The sequence below is a fragment of the Podarcis vaucheri genome, assembly GCF_965113315.1.
Source record: "Podarcis vaucheri genome assembly, chromosome: 7".
NCBI classification, from domain to species: Eukaryota; Metazoa; Chordata; class Lepidosauria; order Squamata; family Lacertidae; genus Podarcis; species Podarcis vaucheri.
The window spans coordinates 77,825,043-77,843,700 of NC_138765.1; the positions used below are offsets into that span (position 1 = coordinate 77,825,043).

At 44.8% G+C, this 18,658-nt stretch overlaps 1 protein-coding gene across 18 annotated transcripts in view; it reads right to left on the minus strand.

Moving 5' to 3' along the window:
• Positions 1 to 18,658, minus strand: part of RERE (arginine-glutamic acid dipeptide repeats) — a 358,060-nt gene that overhangs the window by 286,615 nt on the left and 52,787 nt on the right. The window contains exon 1 of one of the 18 annotated variants that reach the window (XM_082229766.1): positions 6,545 to 6,679. The exons of 16 other annotated variants lie outside the window; for them this stretch is intronic. The gene's annotated coding sequence lies outside the window, so the exon portion shown is untranslated. Of the gene's footprint in view, positions 1 to 6,516; positions 6,680 to 18,658 lie in introns of those variants that run through there. One more of the 18 variants, XM_082229765.1, reaches the window with a different exon arrangement.

An 18,658-nucleotide genomic window follows, 5' to 3' on the forward strand; every position in this document is an offset into this window, starting at 1 on the left:
ATCTGTGGACCACCACCAGCACTGTGGGAACAGATAATTTAAAAACTCTGTCCTCTTTTCTTTTATTGCGATTTTTTAGCTTCAGCTGTTTAATGCTACCTCAGTACTGTTTTTTAAATCCATAAAAGGAGGTTAAAAAGGGTGTCATGATCACTTTTACACAGAGTCATTTCAAATGCCAAACCTGTTCAGAAAAGGCTCATTGAAATTAATGCCCATGAGCAAGTTTGGTCAACTAATTTCACTGCGTATTCCCTGAGGAAAACTTAGCTTTGAAGTCCCCCCACCAACTCCAAGTAATTTTCTGATTCTGCTCACTAAATGTCATGTAAACATTGTGTTCTATAACCATAAATAACTATAATCTGAAACTCGTCTTTGCATTTATTCCCCAGGTTTAGAATTCCCATAAGGATACACCAAGAGGATGGGAAGGAAGAGAACATGCCATTGAATTCCACCCAAAATGCCCAGACAGCTGGTAGGTTACAGGAGCAACCAATTCACCTAAGCTAGTGCTCAGTATTTAGGCTAGGTATCCAGGTTTCACATTGCTTTATTGCTTATTATTGATTGTATATTTATTGCTTTAGCAGCTGGCATTTTATTTAGACTGCTGTACTCTCAAGGCCTTTGCTAGATTTTTTTTTTCTTTTAAAGGTCTGTACTTGAAGCTTTAATCTATTCTGCACCAGCGACAAGCAGCTGCCTAAACCGCCAACCCAGCTAATGAAGTATAACACCCTTTGCCACCCTGAAAGGCCGCCCTGTGATCAATACACTCAGAAAGGCAGCTTGTACTGCAAGCTCTGCTCCCTTGAAAGATCAGCGCCGCACATTAGCTTCTCAATGGGAGCCCATCAGAGGGGAATGTGCTCAGTGAAAATAAGCTTCATAACCAAGAGGCTCAGTGATGGAACTGCACTGGCCAGAGCCAAAAAAAATCAATCCCAGAGTCAAGCGACAAAAGCCGACATTTCATTTAGCCCCTCTTCCAATTTTTTAATCAAGTGTGGCCTGACACACAGCAAGCCACAGGAAGGACAGATTGCTCCAGCCATGGCTTGATGTAGTGTTTACCTCCCAGCAATTCCAGGAGAATTCTCTCCCCGTCTTACACATATTCAGGCTATGTGAAAAAATGTGTCGTCAATCACCAGCATCATCATAAGTCTGCATGGCAGAAAACGGGCTGGTATGAATGAGAAAGCCTTCTGTAGTTGTACTCAGAAACGTGTATATTTCTCCTGCAATGAATTTCAGTCTTAACCATTTCTACACAGACACACACATACCTCTAAGACTCTAGCATGCCTTAGTCCAGCCTTCTTCATTATGAGAAAAAAGACAGGTGGATGTGAGCCAAACAATTGAGGTGGAAATAGAAATGCTAAAGCTACTATTGCAAGGGGGGGAAAACCTTTGCTGGACTCACTCTCATCAGCCCCAGCTACCATGGCAAGGGATGATGAGAGCTGTAATCCAAAAACTTTTAAAGGGCCACCAGTTCCCCATCCCTGCACTAAGGAATGACCTTTCTTAAGTGTGACAATGGCTCATCAGATGTCACAGTCACATGGCAATATAGCACCTCAACCCTTTTAGGAGAATCTTGAAAAATGTGGGGCATGTCAGGAGGTGGTGAGTTTGTGTTCTCCCTATTTGCCTACAATAAGGTAAAGCATTCAGATAATTCCTTAGGGGCCTGGATCCACCCCCAAACTGTGCTCTCATTTCCTGAGAGAGACTACAGAATAAAAGGGGACAGCTTTTAACAAAGGAAACTCTACTCAGCTATCTCCGGTCAGGAACACCAACCCTGCCACCTGTCCGTCTGTGTCTCCATCTTAATACTAGCTTCCCTGAAATGCTTGGAACTATTATTGACCATTTCCAGTAACAACTAAACTGGACCAAACACATCAGCCAGAAGAGGTGAATGCTACACTTATTGGATCCCTTTCTGGTGCCGAGAACCATGTTGGCTCAAATACCAATACAGGCTTTTCCAGTAGCTACTGCAGCAGTCAAGTCGGTAATCAAGGAGCAGTGTGAATGCAGCCCCTTTTGTTATCTTGGTCAAGGTATTTAAGGTGGTCTTTTTGAGAAAAAACGCTCTCAATTTCTCACAGCACCTTCATGACTCCCTAATATTACAATGTTCCTTTCCTTCTTTTGGCTCAAGTGTTTGAAACATTGCATAGGTTCTAGAGACACAGTCTAAATAGAGGATGCACAGGGAAGAATGGTGCATTATAAACTTATAGTCTTAAGCAACATTGTATTTCCAATAGAAAAGCAGATAATAAGCTTAGAAGGATGAGAAAGCAGCATACATGACATCTCTAGACAGTCTCACAAATTGTTTCTTAACAACATTATATTACTAAATCGCACTTCTATGGCCACACTTGAAAAGTGGAATGACTTGCCAAAAGAGGTCCATCTCATTTCTTCTCTGATGGCCCTTCTGCTGGTGTTGCATTTGGCCTGCCAAGGTATGAATCTCCCTGATTTGTGACTTGTTCTATTACATCGTCTTTGTTTATTTTATATTTTATTGTGGGCTACAACATACAGATTCAACTGTAGGCTGCCTTAAGAGCAAGGTAAAAAAAAAAAAGGCTTTACTCAACCAACAAACAAAAATTGAAATTTCCTCCCCATGTTAGTTCTAGAAAACAGAACTGTCAGAGGAGATGCAGGATGGTAATAGTGTCAGATCTTGCAAACTGTCTCTCAAGCACTGTATGAAGCACATGCACCAAATCTGACTCAGCAGATTTACACCCTGAATTCCTGCAAATAGCTCAAGATGGCATACATGGTGGTACCACCCAATTTACCTCAACAACAACTGGTGAGGTAGGTTAGGCTGAGAGATCATACATGATGGCCAAAGGTTATCCAGACAACTTCATGCCTGAATAGGCAACTGAACACACACTTCAATTCGATAAAGTGTTTTCCTAGTTTGGCATTTTAACTGCTATACAAAACTGCTTCCCTGTAGCACTTAGATGTGAACCCATTACTATTTTAGATTCAGCAATGATCCACATTGACATTTGTACATCTAAGGCTATGTGCACACCGTGCATTTAAAGCACCCCCCCCCCAAAGAAGCCTGGGAACTGTGGTTTGTTAAGGATCCTGGGAATTGGAGGTCCGAGGTGGGTAAACTACAGTTTCTAGGATTCTTGGAGGAGGGTGTGTGTTTCAAATGTGTAGTGTGTGTACACAGCCACAAAAGTCAAAAAGAGGCAAATGAATTAGAAATCCAGTCAATTCTTCAAAGATTTGAACAGATTTCCACTTAAAATTAGTTTAAAATTAAACCAGCTGCAAGCAAGGGCAACCTGACTAAAAAAAGGATCCACATTCCTCAGAGTATCACAGAAGAAATAAATCATAGGAGAAAACATCAACAGACTAAAGTGGTAGATCATATAATAGCTTGGGGTGTTTATGGTTAAACAGCAATACCCCTTAAAACACATGCATGCTTGCTTGCATGCACGCTCACACAATCAGCATGACTGCCTGATGCAGAGTAAAGGCCACTCCCAATCCTGAGCAGAAAGAAATCCAGACCGTGTTTCAGTGCAGCCTCCATTTATCAAAACAACCCTGTCATGTTGAGTACCATTAACAGATAATGAAAGGAGACAAGGGATGCAGTTACAAGCAAAGCACTCAGCCTTGTACAGGCCTAAGCATGCAGCCAAGTGAGCTGACATCTGACTTTATTATAAGCATTATAATTAAATAGAATACCTAGTTTAAGTAACATTAAGGTTGTGACACAAACCAACAAAAGCTGGGGAAATTCAAAGTAAAGCTTTGACACACTGTCATTAACTCCTGCTATTTGTAGGAGAGGAAAGAAAGAGAGAGAAAGTGCATTTTTGAATAAGATAATGTGTGTGTTTGAGAGAGAAAATAACCTAAACAGGTGAACACAGATTGCTTCAACGACTGAAAAGTCACCTATAACCTTAAATACTCTGTACGCTTGATATGTTTGCTCCCTGGTTTTCAAACCTGGGCTTCCTTGGAAGTTTATCGGGGTCCCTCAACAAAGAACCTCAGTAAATGGAAGGCAAGCTTCTCTGAAAGACAGCTTGCCTGTGATCAAGAGTCTTCCGCTTGGGATGTGCAGGTGATGGGAAAGCATTCAGCCTGTTCTAAGGCACATTCTCACAGTTCCCACTGGTCCACTGACACAATGAGAGTCCTGGTCAGCCTTTCACAAGATTCGAGGCCTGGTCTATACATACCTTATTCTTCTGTGGAAAAACCTCCCTGTAATTAGGAAATACCCTACGAGCTTTCTTTCTGCTTTCAGGGAGTATTTTATGGAGAGAGGGCTCTCTTACATAAAGGCAGCAATCACAAGTATAATCTCCCCCTCCCCATCTGCAATGTGAAGTCCTACTGACACTATCAAGTGGTCTTCTGCCAAGTCAGACCATTGGTCCACCCAGCTCAGCACTGTCCACACTGGTTGAGCTGGTGTAGCCCAGGCAGAAGTCTTTCCCAGACTCACCTTGCACCCATCCAAAATTCTATCACCTCATTTCACTGGAAACATCAGCTAGGTCTGGGACTTTGCTGCACATGCGCAGCACCAAGATAGAAAGGATTCCCAGAAAGCGGAACATTTCAAAACCACTGGCATACATAAACACACTGCACCACATCAGACGGGGACCGGAGGCGGGGCGAGGGCTTGCCAAAAAGCACAGAACAGCCCACAAAAACATTCAATGGTATGCAACCAAGGTGCTACTTTCTACACAGAGAGCACAGAAATAACTTCTACCGTCTTGCAAGAGCTTTAGTACACCTGAAGAACATTAAATGGATATATACTCCCCCAATATCTGTTGGGTAACAGCCATTCTCAGAAATTCCTTCTGAGAGAATTAGCTCTTATCAAGGCATGCATAAATACTTCACCTAGTAGACAAACTGTGCCAAGAGGAGGAGACAGCTGCTTAAAGGCTACCAGATAAACATACCTCAGCAGGGAAAACTAATTGTAAGAGCACTTTGCCTTATCGGACAGATCACATTAGAAATGCATTATTAAAATTTACTAAGCACTTAAAAGCTGAACAGGTCACTATAGTTGGGGGGGCACCCAGAAGGAAATGGAATGGGGGTGAGTGGAGAAAAGAGATCACAGCTTACAACCTCTATGGCCTTCAGAACAAATTTCACACGCTTTGTTTAGCGAACACAATTTGCACTAACTGGAGAAAGTTTGTTAAATCCATTATCAAGAACAATGGAGATGTGATCTTGACAAATGTTGTTAAAAACAGGTTTGATGTGATGCTTTGTTGCTGCACGACCTGGAATCTGACCAAGCAAACCTGCTTAACTCATACCAAACAGAGCTTAGGGATTGCCAAAAATCTACCTCCCTGCCCCCAGTTAGGTTACATCTCATTCTAACTTTTTATTAATATCTAGGGGCTGCTGCAAATGCGCAATCAGCTCACCAACCCCATCCATCCCACACCTGACTAAACAGGTACAACACAGGCCCCTGCTCACTGTCTTCGCCACTATGGTGAGCTATACTGTATTTATATTTAAATTAAAGCAATTATCTCCAAAATTCAGATCCTGAAGCTAAGGCTCCAATACTTTGGCCACCTCATGAGAAGAGAAGACTCCCTGGAAAAGACCCTAATGTTGGGAAAGATTGAGGGCACAAGGAGAAGGGGACGACAAAGGACGAGATGGTTGGACAATGTTCTTGAAGGTACTAACATGAGTTTGAACAAACTGCGGGAGGCAGTGGAAGACAGGAGTGCCTGGCGTGAAGAGTCGGACATGACTAAACAACTAAACAACAACATCTCCAAATTTGCACTTATACTTAAAAATTACCATATGCAAATCAGTGTCCTCTTTTTCTGTGGATGTATAAGTAATCACTCTACTCTCCCCACTCCCACCCCATGGAACTTCAGAAAACTGTCTTACAACTTTTTGGCCACACAAATTTGTAAGGGCACGTGATGTATTATCCGGCTACTTCCCAAGCCCTGAAGTGCACAGATATTTTACATATTGGCAAGTATTATGGGGGATGATCTGCCTTTCTAAGCTAAAAATTTCCCAAGTGCCTTGCAAATAGAGAATTTTTTAAATAAAAAAAATACCAAAAAAATCCTAGACATATTTTCTTGTGAGTAAGCCTCACTAGACACTATGGAACATTGCTTCTGAGAAACCACTCCCAGGATTTAGCTATATAGACCTTTTATTGTGAAATCCAACAAGCCAGTTAAAAGATGTTCATTAACGACTTCCCGCTAGAGTTAATACCCCACTCAGCACATGGTTCTGCTGTGGGAAGCCATGACAGTTAAGCTGGTCTGACACAATATGAGGTTGGTACAACAGATGTGGTCTACGTTTGTTCTCCAAAATGTTGGCACCAACAATGTATTTCTTTATCCAGATAAAGTAAGCAACACTCAAAGCTTCTTTACACACATGCACTGCACATTTCTCTCCTTGAAACCTTTTTTCTGCTTTCTTATCAGTAGCCTGCTTCTGCCTCTCGCTGCGTCGAGTCATCTCAATTCTCCTTTTCACCAGGCTGTACTTTGAAAGCTCAGCAGGTACTGACTGTGGTCTTGTCTTTTTTAATATCTCGCCACCAACTGTCACCACCACCCCGGCGCCCACAAGAGAAACTGGCAGTTTTAGAATATTGCATAATAATAATAATAATAATAATAATAATAATAATAATAATAATTTATTTATACCCCGCCCTCCCCAGCCAAGGCCGGGCTCAGAGTGGCTTACAAGCAATAATAAAAACAAGATGAGTGATTACAACTTAAAAACAAAAATAAAATACAACATTAAAATAATGGAACATTAAAATATTAAAATGAAGCCTCATTGCAGGAGAAGGAAAAGAAAAAAGAAAAGGGGGGGAGGGAATCAAATTGGCTCCAATCCAAAGGCCAGGCGGAACAACTCTGTCTTACAGGCCCTGCGGAAAGAAATCAGATCCTGCAGGGCCCTGGTCTCATGAGACAGAGCATTCCACCAAGTTGGGGCCAGTGCTGAAAAGGCCCTGGCTCTGGTTGAAGCCAATCTAACTTCCTTAGGGCCTGGGACCACTAGGGTGTTGTTATTTATGGACCTTGAGGCTCTCCGTGGGGCATACCAGGCGAGGCGGTCCCGTAGGTACGAGGGTCCTAGGCCGTGAAGGGCTTTAAAGGTCAAAACCAGCACCTTAAATCTGACCCTGTACTCCACCGGGAGCCAGTGCAGCTTGAAAAGCACTGGATGAATATGCTCCCATGGCAGAGACCCCGCGAGGAGCCTCGCTGCAGCATTCTGTACCCGCTGGAGTTTCTGGGACAGCTTCAAGGGCAGCCCCGCGTAGAGCGAATTACAGTAGTCAAGCCTGGAGATGACTGTCGCATGGATCACTGTGGCCAGGTCGGGGCGGGAAAGGAAGATTCCACAGGTCACAGCACCAGTAACTTAAAAATAATTTTCACTATTGTTATTAATAATTTCAAAAGGGGAAGGAATTTGTCTCTTCAAGTCTCACTTCTAACATGGGATGCTTTGATTCCATCCCAAACTACAACTACAGAGCAAATGGTGTATGTTTCCTTTGAGCACTGTCTATGAAAACCATGAAGTTAAAAGTGAGCCTATTAACCCCAGGATCTTCCAGGGCTGGAAAAGACCCAAACACCTCATCAGTCAGAAGTCTGAAATCTTGGCATTGGCACCTAATAATCCTCCTTGACTCCTCATGCAAAGGGCCGGTGCCAATTTCTAATTTTTTGGCAACTATGGAATGGAGGTAGGGAGGAAGCTAGAATATTTCCAACCTTGAAATGTTCTATTATTTCTCCATGAATATGCCACCCAAAATCATAGTTAAATATGAAGTACCCAAAATTATTACTTTAATATAAAATGTAAAACTTTAGGACTAATCTCCCTCATCATAACCACAGCATTTATATTGCTGTCTCAACTGTTCACATAAGTATTCACGCTGTTAATTATTAAATTAATATCAAAAAATCAAAATTTTGATAATCACAAGGACCCCCTACAATAGGTCAATATTATTCCCCTCTAATGATGGTGGTGGTGATTTATTACCTACCCTTTATCCCAAGGTCCCATGGCAGATCACAACAATTTAACATACAACCTTGAAAACGACTTACCACCACAAGAATAGAGTGGGTCCTAAAATCTGCATACTGTATCAAGTGTCAAAGGCGAGGGTAAAGATGTAAAGAGATGCATCTTCAGCACCTAGATGGCGAGCCAAGGTTGAAAGACCAGAGCTTGCTGAATAAAGGTCACCTAGTTAGTTTACGGCCTATAGTTCCTGGTTTGTGGGTTCAGTCTTAGCTACTGCACCTCACTAGCACCACACATTAACAAGCCCCATTATAGGAAATTGGCAAGTGCAAGCAACTTGCCTGCTCAAAAGCAACCTAGCAAGTGACTATTACTATTCTACACACTGAAACAGCAACTCCTTGCATGCTCCACTGCAATTGTCCATCTCCTCAAGACAGCTGGAACACTTTGTTTTATCTGCAGGAGCAGTGGCTGATGGGTTCCTTCTTATCCTTCCATACATCAGGTATTGGGAACCTGTGGTCCTCCAGATGTTGTTGGACTACAACTCCCATCATCCTTGACAACTGACCATGCTGACGGGCTGGTGGAGTCCAACATCATCTGGAGGGCCACAGGTTCCCCATCCCCACTTTCCACCTACCTGAAAGAGGCAGAATCTCTGCACTGATCGCAGGGCAAGAAAATACAGTGGCTTGATTTAGACATTGCACCAGACCATAACAAAAGGGTTTAACTGCTAGAATTCTGGCTGGCCTAGTCAGGTGGGGTCATATTACAACACTTCTGAAAGAATTACATTGGCTGCTTATTCGCTTTGGGGCTCAATTCCAGGTGCTGATGCTTATCTTTCAAAGATATAAACAATTTGCAATCCAAATACCTGACGGTGCCCCTCTTCCCATGCATTAAGATCTTCAAATGAATCCCTTCTACAAGTCCAATTCATTGGTGGCATGTGGGTTCAACAAAGAAGAACTTTTCTCTGGCGACATTCCAATTTTGGAATATCCTTTCCAGCGTGGATCAACTGGAACAGACGCTAAAATTGTTTTCTGGCAAGAGGTTTTAAGATAGGTATGAGGAACCTTTTTCCAGTCAGAGGTCTGCATTCCCTTCTGGGAAACCCTCCAGGGGTCAGATGCAAATGGGGCAAGAAGCAAAAGTGGGTGGGGCAATTAATGCAAAGAATACCTTTGCACAGTAGACTAGTTTCTACACTTAGCTCTCTCTATCCTCCACCCAGGCAAGCCAGAAGCATTAACAATGGCACATTACAGTCAAGCAAAAACACTCAAGGTATGATACAGGGCCCGCGAGGTGCATGACCTGAGGAGAGGGGAGAGGCAATGTGGTTTGGGCAGGGGTCTGAGGACTAGATAGAGAAGCTTGGAGGGCACCATTAGGCCCCTGGGCCTGAGGTTCCCTGGCCCTGTTTTAAAACATTTTCATATGCCCAGGCATTTAAAATTGATTTTATGGCCTCTGCTTAATAGTTCCATAGTTCACTTGCTACTCAAAGTTTTATTGCCAGTATGTGTTATTGGGTTATTACATTGTATTAACACCCTGGAATCAGTTTGGGTGAAGGGCAGTTTAGAAGTGGTTAAAATATATAATAAATGAAATAAATACAGAAGCTTAACCTGGTTTAGCGTAATTTCCGAAATGGAAAATCGTAGCTTGCAGCCAGCCAGAACACTAGGAATTAGAAACCATGGTTTGAAATGGGTTTGCAAATTATGGCTTGGCGTGACGTCTCCCTTGAGGAAACAGTGTCTCTGCTTCCAGAGGCCAGTGCACTGACAGCAGCGGTGACTAGCCTGAAATGTTCCAGATGCTAAGGACTACAAACTGCATCAGCTCCAAGCAGCACAGTCAACAGTCAGGAATGACGCGAGTTGTATTTCATAACACCTGGAGGGCACAATGTTAAGCTACAGCTGAGAATGAATGCTGAGCATTTGGAAAACAAAAACAGAGGAGCTCCAAAATGGCATGATCTGAACCTGTGTGTGTGTGTGTGTGTGTGTGTGTGTGTGTGTGTGTGAGAGAGAGAGAGAGAGAGAGAGAGAGAGAGAGAGAGAGAGAGAGAGATTTGGTCTAGACTTGGGAGAAAGTAGTGGACCTGTTATCTAACAGCCTGGTAAGATATCCCAGGATCAGAATTAGCCCCTTTCCTTGTCACCTGTGGCAAATAAAAATTACTTCTAGTTAAAGAGGTAGAACAGTTTTTGCACATTGGAAGAGAAGGGCAAATAGCAGTGTCAAATATGAGACAAAAAGCTTCATGTCAGCCATATATACTGATGCCAATGAGATGTGCATACACAGATCTGCTCAGCAACTCCCTAAACACAATTTTGTTTAAGGTAAACTTAACAAAACACAAACGTAAAGAGCTGGAGTGTTCAAGTCATTTAATTTCAAAAAATGGCACCAAGATCTTCAAACAGAACTAGCCTGTTCTGAACCTTGCAGACAAATGAAAACATTTAGACACAAACATTTGTCAAGGCAAAATTGTTAATAAATGCTTGTGTAAACTACCATGGAAGGTAGTTTAAGCCAGTGCTTTATTTAGGCTGGCTGTTCTTTTAGCTAGCCTAAATAAAACACCAGCTATTGAAAAAGATGAACTCTTTCTTCCATGGATCCATCCTTCTACAGCTAACATAAAAGGCTGTTCAAAAACGCTGCCGTTAGTTAAAATCTTACACAGTGCGAGTGAGTTTAAAACACAGAGGTCAGAAGACCTAAAGCAGATTCTTTCCCTCACATGCACCACAGGCTTTTGCAATGGTCTAAATCAAGCCAATTTTAAACAATAAAAGCCACCCTGCCCTCTCCACTACGCTCTTAAGCGTACGTTAAACGCTTGTGAATGGAAAATATGATACCTCTATCAACAGCCTGCGGTATGTTTAAACTATTATAATGTAAAGCATGCTTATTCTCACAAAAAAGCTAGCGGAAATGACTACCAAATGCTTCCTTTACAATCTCTCCAGAATAGGGCAGATTCTTTTAACTGGGGAGCACAGGGATGTGGGAGGTGGGAGGGGGAGAAGAGATTTTCCTGACATCCTGAATGTTAGCAGACTCTGCGCAAAACAGATGATATCCCTAGGAAAGAAAACTTTTGCTGTGAATTCATCATCTTTTATGAGAGGCACACAGCAAAAAGGTAGAAAAACAGTTCTTCACATTTTTAGTGCGCTAATCATTTTTATGTTCAAGAGATTTGTTTTTTTCTTTATGGGGGGAGGAATCAGGCGGCCTTTTAAAAGGAAAGTGACAATAACCACAGGAAGTGACCGTAGCTATAATAGTCTTTCCCTCAAGAGGGCCTGATAAACTTTTTTTTAAAAAAGAAAGAAAAGAACAGGAAGTCTGCAGCATAATGATGAAAAAAATTAACAGACCAGAAGGACCAAGCTACAGAGCAGTTACAGATACAAGTCCAAAGGGAAAGAGGCAGCCAAAAGGTGGTGGTGCTCACACATGGAATCTATGAGATCTGCCCAAAGGAGGGGGAGAGATATGCCACCCTGTATTTCAAATGTATACCTGGGGATGGAACTAATCAAATGCTCATTTCAGTTGAGCTCAATGATTGGAAAGAAGTCATACATATTTTTTTTCTCCCTCTCTGGCCCGCTTGGAATACACTAAACACAGACCATGGTAACAGAGTGCAAAGGAGTGAGTGAGTGTGTGCAGAAGTGGTATAGCCCACCTGCACACATTTATTGATCAACTGTAGTCATGCAAGAGACACTGCTAATTTGAATCCATGGCTGCCAAACGCTGAAAGGATGCCTTCCAAGGCGACAGACAAGGTGAGATGGTGGGGAGAAGCACCCTTTCCGCATCAAACACAGGTCCCATAGCAACCAAATTTGGAGGAGAGACCACAGCTCAGTGGTACACCACATCTGCTTTGCTTGCAGGCCCCAGGTTTAATCCCCAGCATCTCCAGGGAAAAGGATCAGGTAGAAAGTGACAGGAAATACTTCTCTTTGCCTGAGGCCCAGGAGAGCTGCTGCAGATCAGAGAAAACAATACAGGAAAGAATGGGTGAATAGTCTGGCCTGGCATAAAGACAGCTTGCCATGTTCTCAATAATAAACAAAGTAAAAATAATTTAGACATTTTAAAATAAAATACAACAAAAACACAGATCAGATCTCTGTATTTATATCCGGTCACCCGACTTCTAAAAGTTATCAATAATAATAAGATAACTCAGACCCAAACAAAGCTATGTACAACTGAAAATGTTATTGTTTTGCCAGGGAACACAAAACAACCACCAGGAATGTACACCAAGGAGGCTCAAAAGCTCCAATTCTTGGCTCAGTCACAATGGTTTGGGGTATGTTACATGTTGGTAAAAGGAAGAATAGCAACCCATGCACAAGGTTGTTGGGAAGAGAAACAGCATGTCGTACCATTCTTTGTACACATTAATGAAATACCCACCCACCACATTTAACTTCCAAGTGGTTGGTTGAGCAACCACACAGGTATGACCCTCCCCCAATACCTATTTTGTGTCTGCTGTGTCTACCACATACTTAATGCAGAAGGCTGCTTATGCCAGATCATAAACAGGTTCCAGTTTGCCGCAGATTCAAGAGCCAATGACACAAGCCAGCTGCCGTCCACCTGCCCAGATGAGAAGATGCTTACCCCATCCCCTTGGTTCACAACAGCAGCAACAGGACCAGGGGAAGAACAAAGTGACCGCAATCTCTTCTTCCAGAACCCACACATTTTGCACTAAGCCAACCCATTACCTGACAACTGGATCACTGACAGACACCTTGGAACCTGCTGTCGGGCAGAAAAGGCAGGATATAAATATTCCAAATTAATAAAACAAGACAAACATATAGACACTAAACTCCTAAAGAGCAACTCAAACATCTTCTTTGCAGTAGTGTTCCCTTAATCTCACTGCAAGGACAAATCTTCTACTCATACAAGAATTTTCTGCCTTGCACTCAGCAAGCCCCCAGATTCTAGCCTGTTCATTTCCTGCACAGGAAGTCAAGAACAAATGTATCTTCAATGCATGACTTCACAGACACTCAAGCAGTAACGCAAGTCAACCTGTGCCCAGTTCTTACCAAGTACACCTGGGCACATCACTGTAAAATGTGCAGGAATTATTTTTGCTCAGATTGGTGCGCCACATGTTATGCTATGACATCATTTCCCCACCCCAAAATCAAATAAAGTGAAGAGTTAAGCTACATGCATACAGGTTCTTAACCTCTGGTTAAGAACGTAATTCGTTCCGGAGGTCCGTTCTTAACCTGAAACTGTTCTTAGCCTGAAGCACCAATGGGGCCTCCTGCTGCTGCCGTGCTGCCGGAGCACGATTTAGGTTCTCATCCTGAAGCAAAGTTCTTAACCCGAGGTACTATTTCTGGGTTAGCGGAGTCTGTAACGTGAAGCATCTGTAACCTGAAGTGTCTGTAACTCAAGGTACCACTGTATCTACTTCCTCTCTCCCATTCCAGTGGTAACACATGACTACATACGGGGAGGGGGGGTTTCCAGCAGAGCTATTTTAGGGAGCTCAAGTAGGTGGGCTGTTGGGGGTAGAAGGCGACAAGCAGAGTACCCTAAGTCAAAACCATTCTTAAAAAATTAGTCCATTTACAGAAATAATGTCTTAATAACTGCAAGATAGTTAAAGTAAGGCACTGACACAACATTGTTGTTGTTTTTTAGTAAAATCATAATGCTTTGGACCAAGTCTGCCTCACATGTTCTCATGAGTAATGTAGCTGGCACAAATTGTGTAAATAAAGCTTCACATTTTGGAAAACACTGCATTACAGTTCCCCAGACACTTTCCTTCAAATCTTTTCAGAATGAGAGTTTGGCATCAAAAGGAATCTCTGATCTTCTGTTTATTTCTCTCTTCTCATTGAGAGTGAAGGGAAGCTATGCATTAAGATGTGGCAGAAGAGAGCACTGCAAATCTGCTACTTAGGAGGCAAAATCCTTCCTTCATAGCTAGACAAATTCCAGTATCTGACAGCAGTACAGTGGGGATGGATTTATACAATTTGTGTGCATAGCTGTCCTGCAATTGGTAACCTGGCTTCAGAGTGAAAACATCTCTTTAGAACTCACACCATCTGTCCATTGGAACCAGTATTAGAAACTGGGATAGAAAAGCTAGGAGCCAAATGGCTCCCAGGACATGGGTTGTGGGGCACCGAAACAGAATGTCTAGTCGCCATGGGGGGTGGGGGAATTGGCAATATTTTTTATTTATTATTTTGATAAACATGAACTAATACGTAATTCACATAAGAGACACATTCTTGTGATCACATTTTTATCAGAAATTGTTAATACATGTTTAATTTGGTGTTTACAATAAAAATAGTGGTACCATACTTCAGTTTTCAAAACACTCTACTCTTTATTGTTAAACTCCTTTACATATTGTCTGTGCTTAACATATACTTTGAGGCTTCAAAGCACATACACTACAGTAATCCCTGAGTGTCAGTCAGGTGCAAAAAATGGCACCCAGACTTTTTGAGGTCCTCGCAAATGGAGAGGCTTTGGGTGCAAAATGCACCTGGCACCTTGCTAATTTTGAACCCTGATTGGAACACATTAATAGTTTCCCCTTCCTTGAAAAGTTGTTGACTAATGCTTGCTCCATGTCACTATAGTGCTGTCAGCACAACTAAAAGGCCTTAGTACCACAAGAGTTAGCAACCTGACAACAAAATAGCAGTAGCTCACAGATGGGGGGAAAGAAGGCATCTATTGCCAACTGCCAATTCTTCATGAATTCTTGATGTAAAGGTAGAATAAACTGCTCTGATGTCATGAGCTAAGGCTACACTGCTTCAGAACAGCAGCAAAAGGCTGGGTAGGAGAAAGAGAAAACCTCAGAAGAGACCAACCCATGAAGAGGCCTGTGGTAATACTTTAGGAAGGTCCATAGGTCAGCTCAGAATAACTAGCTGCACACCTGGCTTGCCAGTAGTACATGTGAAAAGGCTCTAGGAGTCTTAGTAGACAACAGGATTAACATGAGTCAACAGTGTGATACAGCAGCACAGAAAGCTAATGCTATTCTAAGTTGCATCAACAGAATCACAGTATCCAAATCAAGGGAAATAATAGTTCTGCCTTGATGAGGCCAAACCTGGATAACTGTGTCCACTTCTGGGCACGACAGTTTACTGTCACATGGAGGTTGGAGCAAGCTTGTTTTCTCCTGCTCCAGAGGGTAGACCCCGAACCAATAAATTCACATAGCAAGAAAGGAGACTGCAACTAAACATCAAGAAGAACTTTCTAACAGTAAGAACTGTTTGACAGTGGAATGAACTCTCTCAGAATGTGATGGACTCTTCTTCACTGGAGGTTCTTAAGCAGAGGTTGGATGGCCATCTGTCATAGATGCTTTAGTGGAGATTCCTGCATTGCAGGATGTTGGACTAGATGACCCTCGAGGTACCTTCCAACTCTACAAGTCTATGATTCTATGTATTGCATGTACAAGCTCTCAGGCTAAATTCCCAATATTTCCAGTTTAAAGGATCTTGGGAAGCAAGTTGATCACAAGGTCTCTGTCTCAGGTTTTGGAGTGACATTGCCAATCAGAGTAATAAATTACTGGGCTATGTGAAGCAAAAGGTTCAGTATATAAGACAGCTTTGTGTGCTTTTATAGTGTGGATTTTCAGCCACACAATCAAAAAACAAGCTATCAATATCCAACATAGAATTCAGATAAGGGAACACAGCCAAAATCACCCCAACAACAGCTGAACGAAGGTTTGCGTAACAACAGAGAAAATATTTTTTAATTTTATTAAAAAACGTTCTGCAGAAAGAAAGCCTGTGGATCATAACACAAAATTGGATTTTTCAATAAATCCCCCATCAGAGGAAGATGCATGAAGCACTGACACAAAATGCCTGCTTTTTGAAACAAGTTCCAAAGATAACATTTCCCCCCGATGAAAGCAACTGATTACAGACGATAAAGCCCAAACTGAAACACATGTGACTATCAAAAGGGACATTTACTGAAGAACAAACACCGCTTATTACGAAAATATTTAAACATTCGACATGGAATTCCAAACAAAAAGAAATTGAATGGGGCGGGAGAGAAGTAAAAAGCAAGTGAATACCTACAGATGGTGACAGATTTCTGCCAAAACAACAGCAGCAGTGAAGCACAGCAAGGAGTGAACCAAGTTATACAGTAGTGCCCCGCAAGACGAATGCCTCGCAAGACAAAAAACTCGCTAGACGAAAGGTTTTTTCGTCCGCGATTTGCCTCGCAAGACGAATTCCCCTATGGGCTTGCTTCGCAAGACGAAAGCCCATAGGGAAATCTCCGGGGACCTCTTTTAAATGCTAGCGGTGGGGAGCAAAGCCTTTCCCCCCCTCCGGCCTTCAGAAGAGGTCCAGGAAGGCTGGCGGGGGCCAAAAGGCTTTGCTCCCCAGCGCCAGCATTTTAAAAGCAGTCCGGGATAGCAGGGAAGCGCTTCCTGCTATCCCGGACGGCTTTTGAAGGCAGGAGAGATCCGCGAAGCCTGGGCGCGCTGCGCACAGGCTTCGGCATGCCGGCAACTCTCCGCCAGCAGCATGCCGGCAACTCTCCGCCAGCGCGCAGGCTTCGGCATGCCGGCAAGTCTCCGCCAGCAGCGGCAGAGCTGCCGCTGCTGGCAGAGAGATCCGCGAAGCCTGGGTGCGCTGCGCGCAGGCTTCGGCATGCCGGCAAGTCTCCGCCAGCAGCGGCAGAGCTGCCGCTGCTGGCAGAGAGATCCGCGAAGCCTGGGCGCGCTGCGCACAGGCTTCGGCATGCCGGCAAGTCTCCGCCAGCAGCGGCAGCGCTGCCGCTGCTGGCGGAAAGGTCCGGGATGCCTGGGCCGGACAGCTTTTGAAGGCAGGCGGGGGGAGCAAAGACTTTCGCCCCCGCCAGCCTTCAGAAGAGGTCCAGGACCTGTTCCGAAGTGGGGAGGGGGGGCGGGACACCTGGCCCCACTGCCCCACTTCGGAAAGCTGTTCCGAAGTGGGGAGGTGGGGCGGGGACACCTGGCCCCGCCGCCCCACTTCGGAAAGCTGTTCCGAAGTGGGGAGGTGGGGCGGGAACACCTGGCCCCGCCGCCCCACTTCGGAAAGCTCTTCCGAAGTGGGGAGGGGGGTCGGGAACACCTGGCCCCGCCGCCCCACTTCGGAAAGCTCTTCCGAAGTGGGGAGGGGGGTCGGGGACACCTGGCCCCGCCGCCCCACTTCGGAAAGCTCTTCCGAAGTGGGGAGGGGGGTCGGGGACACCTGGCCCCGCCGCCCCACTTCGGAAAGCTCTTCGAAGTGGGGAGGGGGGTCGGGGACACCTGGCCCCGCCGCCCCACTTCGGAAAGCTCTTCCGAAGTGGGGAGGGGGGGCGGGAACACCTGGCCCCGCCGCCCCACTTCGGAAAGCTCTTCCGAAGTGGGGAGGGGGGTCGGGAACACCTGGCCCCGCCGCCCCACTTCGGAAAGCTCTTCCGAAGTGGGGAGGGGGGGCGGGAACACCTGGCCCCGCCGCCCCACTTCGGAAAGCTCTTCCGAAGTGGGGAGGGGGGCGGGAACACCTGGCCCCGCCGCCCCACTTCGGAAAGCTCTTCCGAAGTGGGGAGGGGGGCGGGGACACCTGGCCCCGCCGCCCCACTTCGGAAAGCTCTTCCGAAGTGGGGAGGGGGGTCGGGGACACCTGGCCCCGCCGCCCCACGTCGGAAAGCTCTTCCGAAGTGGGGAGGGGGGTCGGGGACACCTGGCCCCGCCGCCCCACTTCGGAAAGCTCTTCCGAAGTGGGGAGGGGTGTCGGGGACACCTGGCCCCGCCGCCCCACTTCAGAAAGCTCTTCCGAAGTGGGGAGGGGGGCGGGGACACCTTCTGAAGGCGGGCAGGGGGCGAAAGTCTTTGTCCCCCCCGCCTGCCTTCCCAGGGGCTTTTAAATCGCCCCGGACAGCGGAGAAGTCCTCCGCTGTCCGGAGCGATTTTAAAATGCCGCCCGCCAGCATTTTAAGATAGCCTCGCACAGCGGAGAAGTCCTCCGCTGTCCCAGGGTTTTTTAAAATGCTGGGGGTGGGAAAAAAAGCCCTTGTCCCCCCCCCCAGCCTTCAGAAGAGGTCCGGGGACAGACTGTCCCCGGACCTGGTCTGAAGGTGGTTTCCCTAGGAACACATTAATTGATTTTCAATGCATTCCTATGGGAAACCGTGCATCGCAAGACGAAAAAACCGCAAGACGAAGAGAATTGCGGAACGAATTAATTTCGTCTTGTGAGGCACCACTGTATATCCATATGAGAACCATTTGGGGGTGGAGGGGGGAATGAAGTGTGCCATCTTTACCAGGACAATATAAAGCTATTCCCCTCACTAGCTAAGGACATCTGGTTTGTCTCAGACTTCTTTACACCAACTGGATCAAGCCATTGGTAGTTTGTTCCTCTGCCAC